The sequence below is a fragment of the Coturnix japonica genome, chromosome 19 (genome assembly GCF_054131305.1).
Source record: "Coturnix japonica strain WE chromosome 19, WE-NBRP24, whole genome shotgun sequence".
NCBI classification, from domain to species: Eukaryota; Metazoa; Chordata; class Aves; order Galliformes; family Phasianidae; genus Coturnix; species Coturnix japonica.
The window spans coordinates 5,645,098-5,670,615 of NC_140681.1; the positions used below are offsets into that span (position 1 = coordinate 5,645,098).

At 43.1% G+C, this 25,518-nt stretch overlaps 2 long non-coding RNA genes across 2 annotated transcripts in view; both read left to right on the forward strand.

The window, feature by feature from the left end:
• LOC107322899 (uncharacterized) overlaps window positions 1–13,913 on the forward strand; it is a 211,435-nt gene extending 197,522 nt beyond the window's left edge. Inside the window, exons 12-20 of the long non-coding RNA XR_014935940.1 lie at window positions 698–749; window positions 3,528–3,626; window positions 6,485–6,772; window positions 7,352–7,678; window positions 8,057–8,202; window positions 9,568–9,677; window positions 9,808–9,919; window positions 10,130–12,477; window positions 12,577–13,913. This is a non-coding gene — a long non-coding RNA (uncharacterized LOC107322899). The remainder of the gene's footprint in view (window positions 1–697; window positions 750–3,527; window positions 3,627–6,484; window positions 6,773–7,351; window positions 7,679–8,056; window positions 8,203–9,567; window positions 9,678–9,807; window positions 9,920–10,129; window positions 12,478–12,576) is intronic.
• Window positions 13,914–20,080: 6,167 nt separating this feature from the next.
• Window positions 20,081–25,518, forward strand: part of LOC107322900 (uncharacterized) — a 58,078-nt gene continuing 52,640 nt past the window's right edge. The window contains exon 1 of the long non-coding RNA XR_014935941.1: window positions 20,081–25,481. This is a non-coding gene — a long non-coding RNA (uncharacterized LOC107322900). The remainder of the gene's footprint in view (window positions 25,482–25,518) is intronic.

Consider the following 25,518-nt stretch of genomic DNA (forward strand, 5'->3'; position numbering starts at 1 on the left):
TTTTTTTTTTTCGAGACAGAGAGAAAATTTGAAATCCGGAGTTTATTTTTCCTTCAGTGTCTTTCCTAAGAACCGACAGGAATTGAGATATTTTTTTTCTCTCTCTTGTGTTTGTGCCTACTTATTAAACGCACATGTGGCCTGGATTCCTCGTGTAGGTGCAAAGAGGTTTGAAAGAAAAAGAGGTGTAACCCAGTCCATTGACCTGTCTCTTTGCCCTTAGGACTCTTTCGAACAGCTGTGAGAAAAAGAAAAAGGAGGGGGAGAGAGAGGAAAAAAGGAGGCAGTTTAACAAGCCAAATCCAGATGTTCATTTCATACACACACCCCGAACAGCTTTTGCATGGTTTATTTCGTTTTCTGAAACCATTTTTCACCAGCCTGTTTTCTCAGCTGGGAAACTTCTGGTGTAGTGTTTTCAAAAAAATATTGCATTTGGCATTACAAGAAAACAGAGCCTTCAAGACATTAAAAGGACAATATCCTTGTTTGACTTGGCGCAAGGAAGCAGGGCTATAGGAATTTTAGATTTCTGTACCACCCAAAGAATAGGGAAAAGAAATTTTCCACTCTTAAACCCAGTTTACGTGGGAATTTGAGAGTTGATTTAGCTTGGTTGTTTCTTATTATATATATAATATATATACTATATATAATATATATATATTATATATATATATATATATTTGTTTTACAGACTTCTCTGAGGACTTTGTGTTGGAATAGTGGGACTCTATCAGCATGAAGGGGTAAGTAAACACACAGTGGATTTCACATCCACATTTTGACAAACTGTGGTCCGAAACTCCAATCGAAGCTGAGAGAACCTTGTTTCCATCTTGCAAGTGGTAGGTCTTGCTAGGCTTGCTCACACCAACACTCACACAGCATAGCCAGGTAGCAGGAAAAACTTGATGTGATTGAATCCTGATGCACCTTCACTTAAAAGAAGCTGATGGGGATGGTGAGAAGCCAACAGGATAGCACTGCACGGAGCTTTGGGGTATCCCAGTGGCTGGCAAGGGAGGAAAAAAAAGAGAGGAAAATTAAGTGCAAACAAGACCTGTGCTTTTGTCAGTTAGCTGATTTGAGGGTGTACTGCCCTTCAAAAAACAGCATGGAGCTGAAGGCAATGATTGTTTGCTGTTTGCTGTTGCAGCTTCAGAAGCTTTCCCACCTGTTTTTTGCCTATGAGATCCCACAAGTGCTGATTGCTGTTCCTTACTGTATTAGAGAGTTGATCCAAATTTATCTGTGTTTAAAAACAAAAGTGGTCTGGAATATATCTGAGCAGTGTTTCAGTGCTCCCATTGTTCGACTGCTGTAAAACAGGAAAAACTGGAGATATTCTTACCAGAAATCTTACCATCCTACATAGGTTTCAGGACGTCAACTAAGAAGTACAAACAGAAGATTGGAATTGTTAGTGAGAAAAGGTGGAAATCAGACAAATTCAAATATAGAATTTGAAGGCATGTCGTTATTAAATAGAGGACAAACAGAAAAAGAAAAAAAAAGTATTAAATTCTCCTAATTGGAAAAACTGCAGCATTACTTAATTAAATAGAAATGTTTCAGGTATTAAAATGTTCCACGCAGTGTTTTCCTTTCACTTTGCTACTGCTAAAATAAGGGCAAAGCATCAAGTTGCTCTCTTTTGACATTTCAGAGCATTAAGGATACGGTGTTTGTGCCTGTGGATGTGAGAGTCCTTAGGCCTTGGCAGTGCCATGCGGTGGAAATACTGGCGTTAGGTGTCAGAACACCACCAAGCGAGCTATAAATACTTGGCCCTTGAACTAATACGCTCTTCAAGCAGAAAAAATAAGAGTCAGAAAAATCTAATTAAGGCTTAAAATGCATTAGGCAGATTATTTGGCCAGTACAGAGCTAGAGTGGAAGGCTGCCAAGGAGTACTGGTGAGTTCTGTTGAGCGCTCCGGTAGTCTTTTAAAGCCACTGACTTGGTACACAATCTGTATAATCCTGGGGAAAGCTGATATTGCCTGTCCAGTTCAGGAGACCACAGATTTCTGATGTAAAGCACTACTCTGATGTGTAGTTGGTTTGTTTGTTTTTTTCCACTTCATTTTCTTGCAGTGTGCATGGCATATGTGCATGGATACATCTCTGTTTTTTGGGTGTTTTGAGTATTTACACAAATGTTATTGCACACACCTATACAAAAGCATGCGTTAATTGCTTGATCTAAAAAGACAGTCTGTTTGCAACAGCTCTCAGACCTAGGACTCTGGCAGCTTCACATTTAGCTTAGAGTAATAAGATCTCCCCATAGCCACACTCAAAGGAAGCTAAAACTGTGGACATCTACATGGATGTTATCAGGGCTCTACATTGGGAAACACTCTGGTCGGTAAGTGTACAATGCACGTGCCTTGGGAAATGCCATTTTGGGATTTCTTTAGAAGTCAAGGCGAGATTCTCACCTGCCATATCTGACTATCTGCAGTAGGGAAAGGACACTCATGTACTCCTCAGCCCTGCAGTGACTGACACCCTTCCAAACATCTGGGTGTTCTCTGAAAGTTGTGTCGTGCAGTACTTCCCTACCATGTCTTTGCCACCAAGGCTGCCAGCTCCTCTGTGCCGTCTTGCTTGCCAGAGAGAAGGGCTGCCCACTGGGCACAGGCAGTGCCTTCTGGCTCCTGTGCTGTGCCCTGTCCTCCAGCCCCTTCTTGTACAATATGTAATGCCAGTGCCATCAGTGTGGCTGCCATTTTAGAACCCTCACCATGTCACAGCTGTCACCTTGATCACTACTGCCCCATGCAATGCACTCACCTCTGAGAGCTCTGGCAGTTAACAGCCATTATCAAGAGTGAAGACAGCAAGGGGCAAAGATTGCCCTATTTTAAATGGGAAGAGGGAGCTTGGGTTCCCAGAAGCAAAGAGGAAGAGGGGGCCCAGCATTAACATCAAGCAGTGCAGAGGCAAGAGAGCCCGTTTCTGTCGCGCCTGGACTAGCCCTGTGACCACCACCGTGGAGCCCATGGAGGTGGATCCGCCTGTGGCACAGCTGGCCTGGCACCACACCAGGCATTGGCACCGTCCTCAGTTCCACCATCACTGGTCCAGGTGCTGGGCTCCTTACTCTCAGTGCAGCCCCTGCCTCCAGCATTAGCCAGGTAGCTTTATTTAATATCTGTGAACCTCCTCTGGAGCCATGTTCTGCAAGCTCCCCTTCCCATTTAAATGTTGCCGGAGTTTTATCTCAGTTCTTGTTTTTGTTGTTGATTTTAGTGTTTAATTTTACTGTTAGGCACAGGTTACTCTTGTCTTTTAGAGTTAGGCATCGGTTACTGTTCATGTTTTATTGTTAGGAGTAGTTTATTGATCCTATTTTAGAGTTAGGTGGGTTCCTACTACCAACTGGATGCAAACAGCGCTCACTTGGTAAGCACACGTCTGCTTTCTCATTTGAAGACATGAGTGTGACCACCATGAAAAAGGTGGTTTGCTGACATCTCCCACAGATTGAATTTACATCTTGTGACATTTCTGTGGCAGAATATCAACAAAGAGAGTCTGAGTGTCCATGAAATTAATTTGGGTCTCAGGAGAGCAGTCTGGAGCTGTGTCTGGAGCTTCCTGCGTGGCCATTGCAAGGTAGGTGTGCCTTACTGTAAGTGTGCACTGAAGCAGTGTTGGTTAAGCACAGCTCACTCCTGTCTTCAACAGATCAGCTTTCTGCACTCTTTATTTCTGTAGCTGGTGTTGTAGAGCACAGAAGCAGGAAGTCCATGAATGCATATACAAGGAACATGAAAATAACATTATTATTATTAGTTATTAATAAAACAGTCATCATGCATTGCGATCAACCTCAGGGATAAGTGTCATGGTCTATCATCTGGTTGTAATACAAAGTCAGTAAGGAGAGCCTGAGAGGAGAAAATGAGGGGGGAGAGGGGCTGTATGGGGCAGTTTGCAGCGCTGTTGCCTCGTACTGTCAGGCTAAATCCCACCAATTATGTACAGCGAAAATAGTAAATTTGGCAAAGTGTGAGTGCTTATTTTCAACAAAGCAATGACCCATCCTGCATAGCCTCCAGACGTACATTCTTTGTTTAGCTTATATTTATGCCCTGTAAGCATTCCCAATCACTTCATCTACGTGGCTTTTGATGGTTTTGATACCACCTCTTGTTGCTGTGGTTAAGGTTGTGCTATGTTGAGCTGTCCTCTCTATGGACCCTCTACCATTATGACTCTTGTAGCGAGAGCAGATGCATCAGGTTTTAAGAGTATTTCTTTTGTCAATATAGTTATGCTTTTTGTTTTGTTTTGTTTTTTCCCCCCTGGAGAAACAAAAGTAGCAAAGCTGCTTTTTGTCCACGGTGTGCATCCATGCCCCTGGCATGGAGACAGTTGAGGAAGGGAGTGATGTTTATTCACTTCCTGAGGTGACAGAGCAAGCAGCGTGCAGAAGTGGACTTGGGCATCCATAAACAGGGCTGTGTGTTTGTGTAGCTGTGTGGTTCCTAGTACAGCACTGCCTTCTTGACCTGTTTGTCCCAAAGAGATAAAATATGGGGAGAATGACAGTGTTTGCAGGGAATGGTAGGGCCTGCAATGAAGTCATAAATGGCAGGTGGTACAGATTGTATTTTCAGCTATGTTTTATTCTGTCTTCTATTTTACGAGAGTGAGAGTTTAAATCAGGATGGCACAGTTAGGATCCCCTCCTAACAGTCTCTTCTCCATGCTGAACAAATTCACCTCCATCATCTGTCTCAATAGCCCGCTTCTGGACTCACCCTGATTTGCCAATACCATTCTTGCACTGTGAAGAGGGAAAATGATCCCAAGGTGGAACTGTGTTTTAGTTGTGGCTTATACTTTCTATTAACTATCTCCTCTGTTAATATTGGATGCTCAGCCTTTGGCCATTGTTGTTACAGTGGCTCTCATGCAAATGTTGTGAACATCAGGGCGTACCTGAAGCCTTCTTGGAAGAGCCTGTTTCCTGAGCACATTGTACCCAGCACATCCTGTCCCATTCATTTGGCTCTCTATGACAGCAATACCGCTAATTGCCTCTTTTCCCCACTGCTGAACTGTCTGGATCATCCCGGAGGTGCTGTATTTGTTTTCTTCTTTGACCAAGTGGATGCACTTCTATTGATTTAACAAAGAAACCAGGAACATTTAGGACAAGAGGGAGTGGAAAGCCCTCAATTTTTTCTTTTCTATGAATAATGTAGTGCCAAGTTAACTGAAACACTTAAAAAAGATTTTTGATGCCTAGCTTCATTTGGCCAACCCTCTATACCCAAACATGTTATCCATCAGTGTCACCATCCAACGCTCGTCTTGTCCCAGTCACAGGAAAGGCCTTGTGGAAATAAAATGCAGGGAGAAGAAAAGCAGATTATTGTTACCATTATGCATGCCTGTGTGCGCACATGTGCTCTTTAAACTTACATTAAGGAAGAAAATGGATTCTATAAGAAAAAGAAGAATGAAACCCAAGCCATATTAACCTTCCAAACTGTATACTCCTTTCAGGGATACAGGCTGGACTCTGTCACACTATAAAGCACAGTACCACATTCCACCTCCCTTCTCTGGAGCAAGTGTTTTAATCAGAGTAGTGTATTCTCATCCACTGTGCTCTTAGCAGCAGGATAAGCGGGACCTTCTCGCCTGGCAGTGGTTTCTGCAGCTATTTCAGTGGGAAGGCCCTCCTCCATCTGGCGCTTGGCAGCAAGGAGAACTTTCCTCTCAGATGTTTTCCCTCTTTTTCTTGCCCTGTTTAAGGTATACCCTTTGGAAGTCTGCAGCTTCCAAGATTTATTTTTGCACGGGGCACATACTTTGTGTTACGTGGTCTGGCTTTCTTTTCTTTGAGCAGAATCCTGCCCCATGCCCTGCTTATCCTGGCAGGGGAAGAAGAATGCTGTTTGCTTTAACATTACCTTCGGTCTCAGTATGCAGCAGGTCAAAAGATGTGACAAGTACACATGCTAATCCCTTTCCCTTTCAGTTAATAGAATAACACAGATGGGAAAGTTTACATTGGGATCTGACGCTTGCTCCAAGCTAAAGTTAAGGGAGAGGCGGGTTGGGCAGAGTGGGTCCTACACAAACTCACCATCCTACTCTGCACAGAGGAGCTCCTGTCATCCTAAACCTTGCTTGCTCTGCTAAGAATTTTCCCCTTCCCCTTTACTCTCCTTTTGGGAGAGGTAGCTAGAACTGACTAACGTACTGAAAGCGATTGTAGAATGAAACATTCCCAAGGATCAGTGATGTTCAAATGAATAGAAGCCAACATTTTGCATTGAAATACCACCGTTTATTTTGAAATGGTGACTTTTAAACTTCTGACATTCCTGAGTACTGAAATACTGCGTAGGAAAATTGCCACTAAAATCACATATTTTCTTAGGAAACATAATACCAGTTTTGTTACGTACAATTGAACTATTTATTTTCCACTTGATTTTCTGTTTCTTTGTAAGCTCCAGAGATGTCCTTTGATATGACATATCCCATCGGTAGCTCTTGCATACCTTGCATACAGAGAGGAATAAGGCCTGGGATTACGCATCTGATGCTATAAGCTGAAGCACGACCTGAAAGGGTTGATCTATTGCCCACCAAAGATCACCTTCTGCTCACTAGGACATCGCTGGGACCTCACAGCATCCTCATACAATGAGAACCTTTGCTGGATTTCCACCTGGGAGCAAGGTTTGGATGTACCTTAAATTTATGATTTTGAGGGTGTCCCCAAGGAGATATTAAAGGTATCTTACTACCTATGATCTATTCTGATAGATACGGGCATCAGAATGCATATTTAAACACAGAGAAACTGTCTTCTACGATTGTTTATTATTTTTTAAAGTCCCAGTTTTTAAAAATGAAGCTCTGTGCTGATTAATGAAAGTAAGATCTGAAACGCAATTAAAATGTTCTGAGTTTTACTGACAAAGACACATATTTGCACTGAACTCGCTAGCAATGAAAATATTGATGTTAGCTTGTAGTAGGATCTGTGCCTATAAGGTTTGCATAACCACAGATGTACTGCTTGTGGGAAGCACTGCACTAGTGACCTGCTCTGTGATTAGAGAACTACCGCTTGTGTTTGAGAATGACTGCCTATCTTTTCCATCTCGTTTCTTTCAAAATGTGCTGTTTCGGTGCCTTTTTCACATTTCTTTAGGTATTTACATATGATTTCAGGGCTGGTTGTACCTCTTTCAGCCTGCTGCCTATTGATAACCTTGATAAATCCCTAATGCTTGTTTTACAAATCAAGTTTTGGCTTGTGTTTGGTTTGGTCTATTACAAGTTCTGGTAAAGATGTGTCTAATTAACAGGAAAACTACAGCTGAAGCCCTATGGAAAGGCAGTATAAAAGGAACAGGAATAAATACTACCAGTGATTTGACACACTAGGATTACTTGGCTTGGAAACATGGTGTAAGGGGAGAAGCAAAGCTGGCAGTCATACAACAAGGGACCCATACTGCTCTCCAGCTCTGACCTGACAACTGTGTGGCTGAAGCCTGAAGCTTCAAATCAGAAGGATCCATCTCAATCAGTGGAGAGATGCCTCCCCACAGTGAGCAACTTGAACTAGAGATTGATATTGCAGTGACTAGGATGAGTGGAGAGAGGTACTGCCATCAGCGCTGCTATACAAGGTGACTTGAATACATGGGCCAAGATATGCCTGTCCTCCCCTCCTTTGCAGACAAATTTGGAACAGCAACATTTTGACCATCACTGCAGTGATTAAATGTGGATCAGGTGTGTCCAGGTCCTGGTTGCTGCACAGGCACCGACATTCATATTGGTTGCAGTGGAAGATCAGGCTCCTTGTATGTAAGACAAAGAACCAAAGTGCTTCTGTCTGCCTGACCTTTACTCTCCATTGCAATTTCATTGCTGACTTCTTTGCTAAGAGCACTAACAAGGGGGAACAATTAGTGCTCATCACAAGGAAAGCTTTTATAACATGGGTGACTGCCCTCAAGAAACACTGTTGAGACCACCAACTGTTTTATTTGTTTTTGTTCCAGCTTTTGTTGATTGAGAAGCTCATGAGATACATCTCATTTCCCTGGAGGACCTCAAGGAAGCAGCGGTCAGACAATCCTTTCCTAGCCTGCCTTGGGCAACGCTGGTGGTACAGCACTGCTGGTACTGCATGTGGGCTGCTGTGCTGGTAGGTCTTTTAGAACAGGGAGGTTTTTATGTAGATTTTTAAAGTGTGCCCCAATGGGGTTTGAATCAATGCAGCTCCTCCTGGGAGCCACTGCCTGAGGCTTCTTAAAAATAGCCCCCACACATGCCAAGGTGCCACATGGAAGTTTCAGATCTTTACCTGGTCTGAAATGTCAGTTGCCTTTGTATCTCTCTGCATGAAGTTATGATCACAGCCATCTCCCAGGGCAGCAGGCAGCATGCAAACTGCATCACCCTTTGGCTAATTTGAGGAGGAAATTTGGTACCTCTTGGAATCACACTCCTCCCTGCGTCCTCCAGTTTGAGGGAGGCCAATATTTTGCTGCTGGTCATTAAACCTCAGGAGGTCTCTTTGCCTTCCTTTCTCCTACCCCACACAGCCTAAGCTGCTCTTGCCAGCAAGCTGAGCTGAGGTTGGCCTCATTTCCTCCTCCATAATTCCACTCCCTGCCTGGAAGAGAACAGTGGTGAGTGGATTAAATGCTCCCCTTCCTCTGTGGCCAGTCTATCTGTCCTTCCTGTGTATGGGAACATGGACTGAGTCACACTGAGTCTTGTAGTGACAGAGAAACAAAGCCTGCACTTTAACTGGACTTTGCATCCAAATATCTCACAGAACTTCAACAAATACAGTTCTATAGTGTAAATCAAATACGCCAGTACCTCCAGACCATCAGTCTATATTTAGGACTTGCCTCTACTGACATTATTTGGATTATTTCTACCAACTACAGCTGAGCTGGATGATCTGAGAGATCATCTAATGTTTCTTTGTCAACTCCTTCCATTCACTTTATTTTCATATATGGAAGCTCTTTCTTGCTAATGCAGATATAGAGCAGACCTGTAACCTCACAAACTAGAAACAGTTACAAGATCGTGTCCATAACCAGAAGTAAAACTGTCTTATAAAAACATCTCTTCTACCCAGAAGATGTATTTTCATAATGAGGATCAGGCACAGCATGAACACCAGTTCATTTAAAGCATACGATTAAATATGTGTGCGTGTGTGTATTATAAAATTGCTTGGGAGCCAAAGCCAGACGATAAATATCCTACAAGCTACTTGTATGTTAAGGTAACCTACACCTCTGAGTTTATTCTCAACTCAGAGATCACGTGAATGATCAAAATAAATTTATAACAAAACATTCAAAATATAGATTATTGTGTGTGTGTGTGTGTGTAAGAGAATGAAGCTTTTCCTTTGCCATGATGCTTGTAGAAAGGACTGTCTGTGCTGGGGAACATGATGTTCTGAGATTATGGCTTCCCATGGTTGTCTCGGAGATCTCTTATTTCTTGTTTGTTTGTCTCTGTCTCTCTCTTGCCCTGCATTTAGCTACTGGGCTCCTTGGGCAGAGCATGATTCAGCCTTCAGTGTTACAGAAATCCTTATTCCAAAGGAACCCACAATTTGGGACCGAACAGGGATGGTCACAGATACTGAATGTAAGTCACAAAGCAAGCTCCACGGCTGAGTTTGGATTTAAAAACACAACTGCATAAAAGGTTTATAAGAAAGCACGGATTTTTGTATAGTCATATCTAGTTCCTCTTCTTCTTTCCTTATGAATGACAGCCATGCATTTCAGGAAAGAGGTGGCCACACACATCGAGCTGAGTTTCCTCCTGGTGAAGCCCTCATAAGCACTTGGTCATCCCCAGAGATGGCAGAGAACATTGGGTTCTGGGTTTGTATTTCATGTGAATTTTGCTGTGAATCATATCTCTTCTTGTCACCAGAGCATCTCATCTAATCACTGTCTTTCTGAGGAGTTGGTTGACTCATCACTCCCCAGTTTTTTCCCTTGTTTTTTTCTCTTTCCCTTCATCTGATATCAGTCCTACCTTATTCCTTAGCACCTCTGTGATGCATGTATGCATTTCATTGTCATTTGCAGAGCCTGTCTGCTGTTTGAACACAGCCCTTGGTGATAGGGAAGAGTAGAGTGGCACCATTCCTGGAAAGGCAGCAGGAGATGGAAGATTTCTGTGAATTCAAGGCTGTTTTCAGGCAGCCCAAACTCTACCCATGTTCTCGTGCCTAATTTTATCCACAACATACTCTGGACCTTCAGGGTTGCCAAACTAATAGGAAACCAAAGCTGAACTAGGTGAATTAGATGGAATACAGCTGTTGCAGGGCACTTGAGTTGTGTCCTCTGTAATCACGGAACTTCCTAGCAAAGCTATGTGAGTAATGGACTATTTTTGTTTTCTGACAATTCTAAAAACATTCAGCAAAAATATTTGTAAAGGTTGTTTGAGTGTATCCAAAACAGTCCTTAGGACGTGTGTGAACTGAAAAGCTGTCTGGTCTGCCTTGCTTCTTTGGTCACACGAAAAATTTTACCTCCTTTTTATTTTTGCATGTAATTGTTTGCCTTAATTTAATATTTCTTTAACCTTTAAGTAAAAATCTTATAGAATTTGAAATAACTTTAAAGTGGTTAATGTAAAAAATACATATATATTGGTCACCAGCTGTTATTACAAGCCTTCCGTATTACTGCATGACCAGAGGAGGCCTTAGGCAGCCAAACAGGGGCTGTGTGGGTCCTAAATGCCCCTCCAAGTCTTGTAAAAGCAAGCCATGCTCTTGCCCTCTCATCTCTAATGCTACATGCAGAACGAAACATGCTACTATCTGGTCTGCTAACCATAGGTGCAAACCACTGCAGATCTTGAGGGTGTTTCGATGTAACTCCATTAAAAATGAACAACTGAATCAACAAAAAGAAAGTCAGAATCTACAGCACAAAACCTCATGACATAAAACCTACCCCATCCCCTTCTCTTTCCTGTGGGTATCAGCATGTATTGCTTTGAATCCATGACTATTGCAACTGTTAGGAGTGGCGGAATACTTTTACACATCTATTTATTTATCTTTAAGCCCTGCACATAGCTGGCTGTGGGCTTGTGAAAAAGAGTTATCAAAGCCTTGGCATGGTGTTGTTTTGTTCTGCTTTTCAATGCAATTTTATCCGTTCCTGCAGCTGGCTGTTCCTCTTTTTAACAGCCAGGCTCTTCAAACCAAGTGCTTAGAATAGCTTTTAAGTTGCCAGGCTGGTTAGAGATGATTGTGTCTGGCAGAATGTCTTTATGGTGCTGGTGGTAAGGAAAAAGCAGGCGTGGTGCTATTGACCGCTGCTGGAAATCTGAAATCTGGCTGGTGCCTCGTCCCATCCATGATGTGAGTGAAGGCAGATCTGCTCGATATCATTTTAAATTATTTTCCCCTAGAAGTCAGGGGTATCTAAAACAAACTAGGAGAATTTAAGACAGATGAGCTCTGGAGTTGTGTGTTGCCTCAAGAGTGTCAGGGACTTAAAGCACCTCTGGCCTGTTGTAGCACCAGCTGGTGAGATGTCTGCCTGTAGCTGCCAAGAAAGGGCAGTAAAAAGGTGAAGAAAGAGAGAATAAAGCATTGTTTAGATATACTGGAAGATGACGCAGAGCTGGGAGGGCTTGTTGTCAGCAGGAGCTGATAAGATGTTCCACGTGCTATCACTTGGATGCAAGTGGCAGTAAACCAGAGCCACCAGGGAGCCATGTTCATAGCAATAATTTGCTGGAGCATCCAGGTTCAGCACAGATAACCTCTGCCTTGCTCATCTGACACCCTTAAACTATTGAAGTAGCTCCTTCATTCCAAAACTACCCATTTCACCCACCGTTCTGACTCCACACAATGAATCAGTCAGATGGATATTCTGAGAGCACTTACATTTAATGCTGAGATATTAGGATGAGGTGTTTGCAACCATTTTCTGTTTACCCATTTCTTACCACAATGAATAAAGAATTCAGGATCTCAAAATACTTGGCAAACTGGGTACTTCAGCATCTTCTGACATATTGTAACCCAACCCTATCGAAAATTTGTCTTTGATCTTTATTCTCTGGGGTCTTTAGTGTTTGTGTATAAACAAATCCAGATCTTGAAGTGAAAAGTTGGTTATACAAAAAAAAAAAAAAAAAAAATTGCCCCAAACCTGAAAATGTTTCTGCAACTTTGAGATACTTGGTTTTTTTTCCTGATTTTTTTATTTTTTAGCAAGTGAATAAATTGCCAATTTAACACATCTCTGTGAAGAGTTTCAAAGTTGGTTTTTCCCAGTGGAAAAAATAAAGGAGCACAGTTTTCATCTCATTCTATTTGACCCAGCAAACCGAGCTGGGTTCCAGGAGTGACACACATCTGAAATGAGCTGTGAGGTGCACCCATGCTCTCCCTATCATTCAGGTACCTCTCTTTCACAGTTTCAGACTGGGGCTATGGTGCCTAGTACTGTTTGTTTGGTTTGTGACTCCATTATGCCTTTTTTCTTCCTCTCTTGGTTAGGAAGCCCACTGCCGGGGCACAGCTGTGGGGCAGGAGCTCATGCCCATGCCCAGCTGATGAAGTGAAGGGACCGTGTGCTGCTGGCTCTGAAGTGAAAACAATCACTCTGAAATCTCAGAGCTTCCTCAGAAATGTAAAAAAATGGGGTGGGAGCACAAGTTAATTGTGCTTTTACACACTGTTATACTTGTCACTGTGCCAGACTCTACATTTCTTCCAAGGGTGAAATGAAAACTCCAAATTCATGTGGTTATGAAACAATTTCAGTATGAGCACTCAGTGAAGAATTATAAAGTGGGAAAGACACAGTCCTGTGTCTCAGCTGGTTGAGAAGGCTCTGAATTGATCAAGGCTTCTTCCATCTTTAAGGAGTTTTCTGGAGTGTATTGAAACCATTCTGCATCTGCATATTGAATGCATATACTGCACTGCAGAAAAGCCGATGTGTTATTACTTCGAGTGGGAGATGAGGCAACTGGCAGAAGGCATCACTGTTGTTCCAAGAAATCTCATTTCTCTGCATCTAGAATTTAGGAAATGAGTCTGATTTGCCTGGTTTACACCAGAATAGACTCCTGCATTGCAAATATAGCAATAACTCACTGGCACTACTCCTGGAGATGAGATGGTGGTGGGAGATCTGGATGAGCAAGGACTTGACACCTTTTTCGCTGCCTACAGTAATGCAGCTGAGATATATGAAGGTATTTGTTGGTTTAGCTGGAGTCAGCCCTACTCTCAATTAGTCGTGAGACTAATGAAGTGCAGTGCCAATTTAAAATCAGGTTAACCCTTGTGCTTCCATCCTCTGTGCTTCGTTGACGCTGGAAGTATAAGGTCAATCCTGATTAGCATCACCATGAAAGGAGAACCAGTCCAAACTAACAGTCACATTGGATAAGTAGTATTTTGCTTATTTTTGTTATTAGAGATGAGTCAAAGGGTTAAAATACCCCAAGGCTAAATCAAAACTGGAACCAATCCACATGAAAAAACTTGAGTGTGCCTGAAGTTGGCACATACTGATCTAGTCTTGTATAAATTCATACCCTTAAGATACTTGGTAGTCTCACTCCTACTTGGGTGCTCAGCTCCAATTGATAATGCCATGTGCTAATTCAGGCACCCAGGCTTCCATGTGATGTTCTTACTGTGAAGAACAGTTGGTCTTGAGGGAAAACATTTACATAGATGACACTATTTTCATCTGAATGAAAAGTAATGGGTGAAAAAGGAAGTTTTGACACTGTGTGAGGTGTAGGGTTTACACACAGTAGTTTTTGTTGCATGTATATAAACGGGTGATTTACCATATTTAAATAAAATAAATTCACACACCATTTGTAAGCGTCCAATTTATGTGTTTGTAGAGAAAATGGAAACCTTGGTTTGAAGAGCAGTTTGCATAACATCTGGTACGTCAACAGTATAACCTTCCAATTTACTCGTTGGTGAAAATGTCAATAGAACGAACCTGTACCCAGCATTGGTTTACACAGATTTCCTGGCAGACAAAGCAGTAATGATTTGCATGTCAGTGTAAGTGACGTGCCCTCCAGTTCTGAGGAGTTTACACAGCTCAGAGGTATAAAAAGAATGGAGCACATGGTTGGTTCCTTGCAGACATATGCTGGCAACACAAAGCCCTCGTATTTGTGAAGTGTGAAACACTATCTCAGTTTGACTTCCAAGTTATCCAGAGTGGCTTTTGATTTCGCACTGAAACCGATTCTTTGGTCTTTTGGGGTTTTGTGGACACAGGAAAAAAGGTAAGAGTAAGATTATAGACCCATAGGTGGCTTAAATTCTGGTAGTATGCGGTGCATGAGAATATTTTTTCAGTTACTTGTATGTACTTTCTATATGCAGATACACTGTACTGGGACATGAAAGAGGAACATACTGAATTCTTTATTGTTATTAATAATATGACAGCAGAGATGACAGCATTAGGATGCTACTTACACCTTGTATATTGCCTGTACCAGATACGTCATATAAATCACTGCTGTTTCTCATTGTTCATAGAATCATATCATAGAATCACAGAATGGTCTGGGTTGAAAAGGACCACAGTGATCATCAAGTTTCAACCCCCCTGCTATGTTCAGGGTCACCAACCACCAGACCAGGCTGCCCAGAGCCACATCCAGACTGGCCTTGAATGATTCAAATATACATTCAAATACCAGAAGGTGACAATGAGGGCTCTCCAGATCCTTCTCCAGGCTGAACAAGACCAGTTCCCTCAACCTTTCCCCATAGGAGAGGAGCTTCAGCCCTCTGATCAGCTCCAAGTCCTTCCTGTGCTGGGGGCCCCAGGCCTGGACACAGCACTGCAAATGGGGCCTGAACAGAGGAGGACCAATCAGTGCAGCACTCTTGCCCTGCAATCTAAGCAGGTCCCAACATGCTCTTGGATATCCCAGTATTGGTGAGTCTGATTTCTTTTTTAATCACTTCTTTAAGAATCACATTAGCTGGGCAAGCTGTTTCGGTTATCAGAAGTTAAAGGAAAAGTCATTATTGAGGCAGGTCATGCTTAAAGTGGATGTGTCTGTAGCAGAAATGCCGAGTCACAGCTTGAAGCAGTGATTGAGCACCTGGTGGGAGGGCAGGGCCAACCCAGGGGAGCTCAGCTGTGTGCAGTGTACAGGAGTAACTGGAGGGGGTGGAGCCAGGATCCATTTAAGGGTTGTAAGACCTTGTTTAAGGGTTGATAGTGGATGATATCTTGCTGCCTTTATAACTGCAGCCTTCTGAGGGTAAGCAGCATCTTTCCTTTGTTTTTGTGGTGGTTGTATTTGTGCCAATCTATACTTGTTACGTCTTAGGACCTTGCTGCTCTGCTGTCATTGCTGGGCTTTCCATGGTGCTACAATGTCAAATGAACATGCTCAGTGCTTTATCTAGCAGATAAGATGTGAGTGAAACTGCCTGGGAGAAAGCCACATTAAAACTCACGCACAGGAAAAGGGAGGAAGTGGTAGAGAATATTGAATAGGAGCAAGCAAGGCAGGATGGGAGAGAGCAGATGAGCAATCAATGTATTTCTAGAGAGGCAGTCACAGACTGCTGTAGGTTGGAGGTCATCTTGTCCAACCCTGCAATGCTAATATATAACTGGTACTGGTTGCATGGAGGAAATATAGCTGTGGACCTTAGTGGCTGTTGTTAATTTTTTTAATGCACCTAACCATTAGTAACAAAACCACTACAAATATGCGAAGGCACTGAGGTTTATTTACTTACTGGCTGCACAGTGTGGGGTTCCTGGAGAGCTTTCCCTCCAGCTGTGATGGCTCTGGACCCTGATGTCGGAGCTCTGAAATGCTGTGTACAACACAGAGCATTACCGGAGTCCTGGGCATGCTGCCCAATGCATTAAAATCCAATTAAGCTCACACAGGTCAAGCTGCTGGTCTAGTTGGTACCTTTCAGGGTCTTTCCTCTTTCTCCTCCTTTTGCAGGGTGTTTGCTCTTTTCCTTCGTGTGCTTTGGAGAATGAGGTCACATCTGAGTTGGAGCGCAATGGGATTACATTGAGTTTCTTTGCTCTGTAGCCAAGACATGCTCAGCTCTCTTTCTCTCTACTGTATTTTCCCTGCAATGTCAGCTTGCTTTGCTCCTTGTTTACACAGATGGAGGCTACACGTTTAACTGTGAAAACAAAAGCACATAACTGCATCTGCATAACTTCGGCACGAGCGTGCGGCCTCCTCTCATGACCTCTGCTTTGTAAATGTTAGGCCAGATTTCAGCTTTGTGGCTTTGGACTCCTGGAAAGCTGTGAAACCTTTCAGCGTGCACTTGACCATTCTCTTTTATTTTAATGCTTGTTTATCTTCACTGCTTTTCATATCTCTCCTTTGAAGACAGGCTGTGAATTGGCCTTGTTCAGCCTGGAGATGAGAAGGTTCTGGAGAGACCGCACTGCAGCCTTCCAGTACCTGAAGGGAGCTTATAAAGGTAGCAGAGTGACTGTTTGCATGGATAGATGGTAATTATACAAGGGGAAATAGCTTTAAACTAAAAGAGGAGAGATTTAGGTTAGATGTGAGGCCCTGGCGCTTCGGCTCCATCCCTTGGGGTGCTCAAGGCCAGGTTGGATGGGCCCTGGGCAGCATGAGCTGGTTGGGGCAGCCAGCCCATAGTAGGGGCTAGGACTGGATGGGTGGTAGGATCCATTCCAGCCCAACCAGTCTGTGATTCTATGGTACTCATCATCAGGGAACACAGCTCCTTTTTATTCTCAGAAATGCACAAGGGCTGGAAGCAAAGCTTCTGCTCAATGTGCATGTGGAAGGAGAAGCTTGCAGCTGTCTCCATGTCCTCAGGAAGTTTCTCTGAAAGCACAAACTGCAGGTTCTTATAGCAGGGTTTGCTCTGAGATGGGGAAGAGAATAATAGAAGGAGGAAAACTAGAGTAGGGCAACAGGTAGCTCAGAGGGGAGGTTGGCATGGCCTTGAGTTTCACTTTAAGCTTCTGATTTATCTGTGCTGAAGATGGCATCAGCTGGAATTCAGAATGAAAGTAGGACACAAACTTAATTGCAAAACCAGCTGAAACCACAGGACTCTGTCATAGATACTTCTCACTTGTTTAAGGCTGGCATAGGGTTTCACTCTGAGCTTCAGCCGGAGTTTTTGGAGCCCCCAAAGCAGTTTCAGAGGGTTGAAATTCAACTATTTTCCCAGGTTTACCACTGGATGAGGAGAAGCATTGACGGGGATGATTATGGAGCATCTGGATGAGCAGCAGTGACGTCTGACTGGCACTCTGCTTTTCCACCTAACAGTGAAATGCGTAGGGGATGTTTCATAACTGTTACTGTAAACACATCTGGTAATCTTAAATACCTCCATTCAGTGCCGTGACAATGAGTGGCACCGAATAGCCTAAGGTCAACAGCTGTTTCTCTTGCAAAAAATATAATGAACCAAGAACCTCAGACCTACTGAGACTGGCCAGCCACAGTGCTGAGGCTGTTCTCCTGTCAGCTGGTGATGGCTGATTCCTGGAAATAACCAGAGAGAGAGAGGTCTGTGCCTAACGTGATCAGACTTGTGGTTGCTTTGACAAAGCCAAAACAACAGCTTAAAACGAGTCATTCCTGCAGTACTGCTCCCTCGCCTGTCGCTCTGCTGCTCCCTAAGAGAATATCTTCTGCTAAAGACATTTATCCCACTTTGGATTTCTGCTCTCCTGCCACTATCCTGTGGGTTTGTTTGTGCTTTGGGTTTGTTTTTTGCCAAAAAGCTGGGCTTTTGCTGACTCTCAAAAGCCCAGTATATGCTTTTTCTCTACTTTCAGCTGTTGTCTTAACTCCCTTATTACCACAGGGGCAAAGACCTGCAGGAGAAAAGCTGTAGAGTTTTTGCTTCTTTGTGGTGTCTGGCAAAGCTGAAAACGTGTGAGGTTAAGAGACTTGTTGCCTTCAGTTCTAAACTTTGTGTGCTGGGGGAAACCAAGCCCCTGTGTGTAAGGGAAGTGGGTGCTGCTGAGCTGAGTCAGGCCTTTGGTAGTGCATTGCCTGCAAGCAGCTTAAGCGTGCAGATATTTATGAAGCATACAGATGTTTGTGAAGGGTGCAGAGTTTTATGGTGCCTTGTATGTTTCGAGTGTATGGGAGTGAAACTGGACTTCTCACTTCTGCTTTTCATGTGCATATTTAGTGTGTTGTGTATATGGTGTGGGGTTTTGTAATCAGTAGATTTCCTCATTAGGGTTGGCTCGTTTCTCTGAGTTTACTAGGGCTAAATGGGGCATTGCTTATGGGCAACAGAATGGAAAATCCCACGGACTCCAGGCAGGGATACAGCAGAAACAGGGGTGTTGAGCATCCATCACCTTACAATGGCTTGAGTGGTGGGACCTTAGTCCCTACCACACAGAGGTCCAGGGGAAATGATAAAATAGTTGTTAGGTTATAATGAATACTTAAGATCCAAACCTCCTGAAGTGCTGTTTACATCTGGGCTGTGTTGGTGATGCTTGTGATGGTGTTTGCAGGTTTGAGCCTTGTTGACACCTGCAGGGCTGCTGTGGGTAGCCGGCCTCAGCACTTCTCTCTTTCAGCCCATCTGCCTTCATCAGGGAAGAAATACTGTCTGTTTGTTTAGGTGAGATATGAGTCTGCCCTCAGAGCTCCAGGTCACTGTAAATGTAACACAAGCCCTATTTCCTGTTAGGAAAGGGGAAAAAAATATGCCTGTGAATTGTCTCTGATGTGCTGCCAATTGTCAGAGAAAATTCAATTTGGTGGAGAATTACTGTGCTCTTAAAGAGCTGCGCTGGTGTCAGAGATTTAGGGCATCTACTCCTTCCAGAGAGGGGAGGTTTGTCTTTGATTTCCATAAAGCTGGGGTGGTGACTGGTGGACAGTTACCCCTGTGCATTGCTGCGAGAGGAGTGAAGCTGCCATTGCAGTTAATGGGACTCCATTGGATGGGGCATGATGAAAAACTTAGGGCTACTTAGGTGCTGGGGCAAAGCTTTGACATGGGAAAGGAGAAGTGGAGTGTTCTTGCCACCTAGTCCATAAGCCCGAGTGAAAGAGACAAGAAGCTGCTCAGTGTGTGTGTGTGACGCAAAAATGTGTTCACTGATAATCCAATAAAGCAAATATTTGACCTGTGAAATGACCCAGAGCTGCTACAATAAATACTGGTGTAGATCACTCATGTATTTTCCTTTCTTTCTGCGTTTCCTGAATCAAGGCCAATCTTGGCTGTCTTCTAAGTGGGGTATGTCTTTCACCAATGCGAGGGCAGGCAAGATTTTCCTCCTTTGAAACCATGCAGATACATCCTATGCTCTGGTCCAGGCAACGTTGTGGAGCTTTCCCAAATTCTCTGGAGCTGCTTTTATAATTCATCAGGGTTCCCCCCAGCATGCTGGAGCTCAGCGTGATGGGACCTGAGTGGATCTGGTGCTGGATTTTAGTGTAGTGATGCACAGCACTGCTGGGGAGGGATGTTCTGGTGCTTTGGTTTCCTTGTGTACTAGGAGCATGGTGACTTCTTTTAGAAACCCTTACCTCTGTCCTTTTTTTCTTTGTGTCTCTGTGTCAGAGTAAAGCTGTTGCGTGGGGCTGGGGGGTACTTTCAGATGTTTGCCAACTCCATCCTCAGGTTTTGAAGGAGATGCTCAGCTGACAATTTCTCTCTTGTTCCCCCAACATTGTGCTGGCTGCTTCCTAGACTTGGATTGGGCTCCTCATGCTTTCTCTTACTGCATTTCTGCTGTATGTAAACACACACACAAATACTGGGGGAAGCAAGTGATTGGATGTCAGATTTGCACTTTGCCTACATCCTAAAATCTCCTTATAGAGCTTGCTCTTTCTTTCCAGTCACTTTAAATCCCATTGTTGTCTTAGTCAACTGGAAAAATATGCCATTGTTCCTCAAGGTAGTTCTAGAGATCCCCTTTGAAAGGGTAAAACGGACTTAATCTATTTCTCGTATGATAAATCCATTTTAAGCTTCTCGGTCTGTCTGCACCAAAGATGTCAAAATTTAATGCTTTGAAATCAATGTAAGTGATAGATCTTTTAATATATTTTTCAGCCTAACATTCTAAAATATCATCTGACAGTTGAAAAACAGATGTTCGCAGTAGAACAGATCTGTCTATATGTAGGTGGGCATATATGAAATACCCAGGGAAAAAGTATCTGCTGCAAGTGTCATGAACTGTTGGGAGCGATAGCTATTACCACATCTAGGATCCCATTCCTGGGGAGAAGATAATTTCTCCTGAAGACGCCCGCAGGGTAAAGTTTATTCCCCTTCTGTCAGCCTGAGTAGCAAAGTAAAGATGCTGTAATAAATGATGGCAGGGGCTGAAAAAGATGTAAGAGGATGGAAAAGAAATCATTAATCCACTGCATCAACTCCGCTGCACCTGGCAGCAGCCAGCAGATAGTGGGCTGCCAGCACATCTCTTTTATCCACAGGTTCATCTCCTGAGTACTGCTTCTTTTCCTTAGCTTTGGTGGAGGGGTTTTTTTGTGTGTTTTTATTTGTTTCTCCAACAGCTCTGCATCTTGTACCTTGAAGACTGACATGTATGGCAGCACACATCCCTGTTTGGCTGTGATCTCAGCATCTTCATATCCTGCATGAGTATTTCCTGACAGTCTGTCCCTGCTCCTTCCCTGCATGTTCTGCTGCAGCTCCGTAGGCAGCTCATGGACAACAGCTTAACAAGGTTACCACGCTGTTAAGCCAAAAGTAGCCAGCAACTCTTTTCAGTTTATTGTTCATGCTGTTAAGTACAACCTGGAAATTTGTATTGTTGTATAACCAGATGTCACTTCTTTAGTGCCTACAAAGCAACTCCTTTTTTCCCCTTCCTCTCCTTTGCCGGCTATCCAAAGAAATGAAAAGCCTGCAACACGAGTTCATGCTGCTAACAAGATGAGTACTGTCAGCAATACACAAACTGTGGTTTTTTCCTTTCTGCATCCTGAAAGTGAAGAAAAAGGACCTTTGATATATGCTAAGCTCTGTTATTCTTTTTTCTTCTTTGAGCTAATAGAAGGTATCATTATATTATCACACTTGTGTCCCTTCCATGTTTGTTCTGGCCCTTACTCTGCTCTGCAACAACAAGCACATAAAACATCCCATGAGAAACCTTAGGTTAAGTTTATTTGACTTGATTTTTTTTTAACCTATGTTGTAATCAGAATTGTTTTGCTAACTTAGTGCACTGAGGTAGTTTTTGGTAAAGGCAAAGATTTGCTTGTGGCCAAAGAGGAAAATACGTATGACTGGTTTATGCCTTGCCACCCTGAATTGTAATGCTTTGTTTATTATGACTTTGGGCATGTTTTATTGGTGAGCGGAGAGGTCACAGCCTCACATATAGAACCTGTATTTGTGCTTTACGGGTTCTGGGATTTGAAACCACAGGCAGTCACTGAACTTTTGGATGCCTTAGGTAACGGTGTGCTGTGACCGAGTGCTGGACGAGGTCTCTGCTCTGTGCTCTACTTGATGGGATAGAAGTGTGACACTGGTCTGGAACCCAAGGCTTCTGAAAGAAGAGGCAAAATAGGTACTGAAAGCCACATAGTGTGCTCCGCTTTCTCTGCCCTCTCTCCCAGTCTCTTGCCCTTGTAGTGTTCTTAAATTTGGAGCTTCCTAGTCAAGCTTTGAATGAATCTTTGTGTTTTTGTAACTCATCTGAACAATATTTTAAAGGCAGCCCAACTTCTGCAGGGGTGGATCCCACAGCAAGAACTCAGTAGAAAAGAGTTTTTTCTCTACAGAAGGAAACATTGAGTTTGGATGAGCCCAAACCTTGAATTTCCCCAGGAATCAATGACAGAACCAGGGCAGTGCCTGACAATGGAAGAAGCTTGGAAAGACTTAGGGTGGATTTGCTTTAAATCTGTTCAAACAGAGGTGTAAGAATTCCCCACGTAAGGCACTTAGTGATGTGAGGGATGTTAAGGTGTATGGAGAACAGCCACGTGCTAATTGTTATGCTGTTTAATTTAAAAGATGAGCAATTATAATATAACACAAACACATATTTACTGCAATCAGTGGAATTGCAGGGTTCCACCCTGGACGCTAAGTGTTCAGGTGTTTTCCTGCCATGTGTTTCATGCACAACCTGAGTCTGGGATATTCAAAATGAGCTCATTTATTTATTTATTTTGATGTTCTGACAGCAGTAATGCTGGTTCGTTCCCATCTCAATCAGCGATCATACTGAAGCTGCTACAGTCAGTCCTCATTGGCCAGCATTTGCTCCGGCTTCTCCTTCAGATACTTCCAGATATTCAGCATGCTGTGTTTCCTCCCTCCATTGGAAGACCACATCTGTTAAGTATCTATAAGGACAGATATGGATGTGCTCGCTGGTGTTGGGATCAGTGCGGGAAGTAGGAACCTCCAAAAGGTTCTTCAGGTTTTTGGTGCTTATACAGCTGGTTTCACAAGCTCCTGAGAACTGAACAGTGTAAAGTCACATGGAAAATTAAATAATAATGTATAAATAGAATCGTTTGAGTTGGGAGGGGCCTTTAAAGGCCATCTAGTCCAACTCCCCTATGATAAACGGGGACATCCACAGCTTGATAGGTTGCTCAGTTTGCCAGTGTACAGACATCAGAGTGGGCAAGAGACAACCTGGAGGAGAACAGGCATAAACTCTTTTGTCTCCGAAGAAGACTTTGGATATGAACGAAATACGGTGCAGTACAGCGGGGAGTTGCAGTACTATGGAGCAGCAAAAGGCTTTTTATTTTTTTTTGGTACAGATTAGGATATTTTTACATTTGCCCCAGTTCTCGCTGCCTGATAGTGGTCTTTTGCCCATCAACCCACAGTGGGAAAGCTCTTTCCACCAGTCAGTGTACATTGGCAGTGATTCTGCTTTCCACTTTGAGAACATCCCACTTTCATTTGTTTTTCTTACCCCCTGCGAGGAGATCGTTCCCAAAACTGCTTATAACTGATTCTCACTTCAGGTATATGTTCCTTTCGTGGCTTCTCGAGTTGTGGTCTGTGGAGTAGGAATAGCACATGAGGTCATTCCTGCTGATACCCACAATGAAACACTAGAAAAGCATATGCGAAAATTGGTATGTCAGTGGGGAAGGACTAATGTGCCACGTTATCTTTTCCTCATCAAACTGGGTTGTTGAGAATTGCTCTGGTAATTGTTTATTTGCAGATCAATATCGCTGTTCTTTGGGGTTTTTTTTTGTTGTTGGTTGGTTTGCTTGTCCCTTCCTTATTTGTACATATATTTTATTCCATTTTTTTTAATTCCTTTTTGGGCCCAGTTCAGTGAGCAGCAGCCGGCATCATTGTGTAACCAACTCTCCCATGTCCTTTGTGCTTCCTGACAAAGCAGCATCAGCTCAGGTCCCAGCTGACCTCTCGTTTCTCACTGCTGCAGGGCAATGCTTGGAGATGCGCACAGTGCAGGGGATGGCAACTTGCTGACCTGGGCAGGGATCAAGTGTGTGTGTCCTGCACGTTAAGTGGGAACTTTCATTATTTACCAACTAGTTGAAACGATTTTGCTATTGACAGAGGCTTCATTATGTCAGCCATTCCATTCTTTGAAAACATGAACAAAACAGTGAGAAGGACGGTGGTAGGGAGGGGGGAAATTCCATTTCTTCCTAAATTGAGTGGAAATATCTTCAGGAAAATTAAAGGAAAAACCCAAGAGGAGGAGAAGAGCAAAAGAAATAACTGTAGCCAAAGCCACTTTCCTTTTTCAATCTACCTTCCAACATGCTCCTGGTAAAATCATTACAAAGGCCGTTTATTTTTAAAATTGAAAGATTGGGGAGAGTCATAATGAGATATTATGTGTAAAAGTTGCACATAAATTTCCTTCTGTCATATTTTGGGCTCGCCTAACGCATCCCCTTGGCAGGCCTGAGGGAAGCTGATCACTTTAGTATAGATTGTGTGTGCTTCAATAATATTGCCCAAGGACAGAGCTACTGGGTGGCTGAGTTGGCTACATGCTGATTTAAAAATTAGCTGGGCTTTTATTGGCCACAGTAAACTGTTCTCAAACAGAAGAAAGAAGTTTTATACGAAATGAAGAGACGTTCGGAGCAGGACTTCTCTCCTTTGCCCTTTTGGGAATATAATTTTTTTACTCAATAAGGAGATTTTTGAATTCTTTCTCACCTTTATGGCGAGCTACGGAAGAAAGGTGTTGTGATTGTGGTGTGTAATAGCAAAAAGTCCTACCTGGAGTTCTGGGTCTATGGAGTTTTCCGTCATGTGTCTCCCCACAAAGACCATAAGGATGTGGTTACAGCATCGTACTAGAGCCCGGTCTCAATCTCAGGTCAGAGAGAAGAAGAGCTTTGCCTTCCTTATTTAAAGCATAAGGACACGAGCTGCCGTGTATTCATTGCAGAAGGATCCGAAACTCATTTTTGTTGCTGTGTTTGGGAAGTATTGTGAAATTTGCTGTCACCTATGCAATCCAGGATGTTTCCCTTCTTTCAGATGTGGGTTTGTCCTTGAGACCATCTGAGTCATTCAGACTTTTCTTTTTTTTTAAGTTTAATTTTTATTTTACTTTGTATTTTTGTCATTATTACCCTCATCTCTCTGTTTTTGAGGTTTAACGCTTCCAGGATCTCAGCAGAGTGAGGGATTTCTGCAGCTGCCAAGAGCTTGGGCACTTCCTTTGCTTTTCCTTTCTTGGTCTAAACCGGAATCTGGTCTTCAAGGAGGACAAAGACCATCAAAGTGCTTAAGAATAAATAGTAATTCATAGTGGTCTTTACTAATGTGCTTGATTTAGAGCTCTGGAGTCCAAGTCCTAGCCACATCTCCTCTGTATTCCATTTTTAAGGAGCAGTTGACCTATTTATTCACTTTTTGACCTAACAGAGGAAGAAATAGAGGATGGAAAAGACACAACCAAAATGAGAGGTTTAAATAAATAGCTTTAAGTGTGGGAGAAGGCCAAATTTGTTGTAACTGTAAACATGTTTTTTTGACGTTAGCCAGATCTGAGCACCCATATACTTTGGGCAAATTTGAGTGAATCTGAGCTTTGCAACCAGTTTGTGCCTCAGTCCTGTGCCAAACTCAAATCTAAACTGGAACTTGGGAAGCGAATACTGCAGCTCAGTTGGTTCAGATAATCATCCTCTGAGCAAACCTCCCAAACTCGTCCCGTTGGGAGTTACAGTTAATTAAATTAAGATTTCACTCCTCTTCACCGATATCTTCATCTCTGTGTAGAGCCTTGGGCGAAGTTGAAAGTGAAACTTGCTTCCTGTGCTTCAAGGCAGCTTTGTCTAAAACTGACTCCAGAATCAAAAGCGCCGTGCGCAGCTATTAACACGCCCTCACCAGAAGCTGCTCTGCCAGCATTTCTGAATACCCGGTTCCTACAGGTAACCCAGGGTGCTTTCATCTTGTCTGAATTGTAAA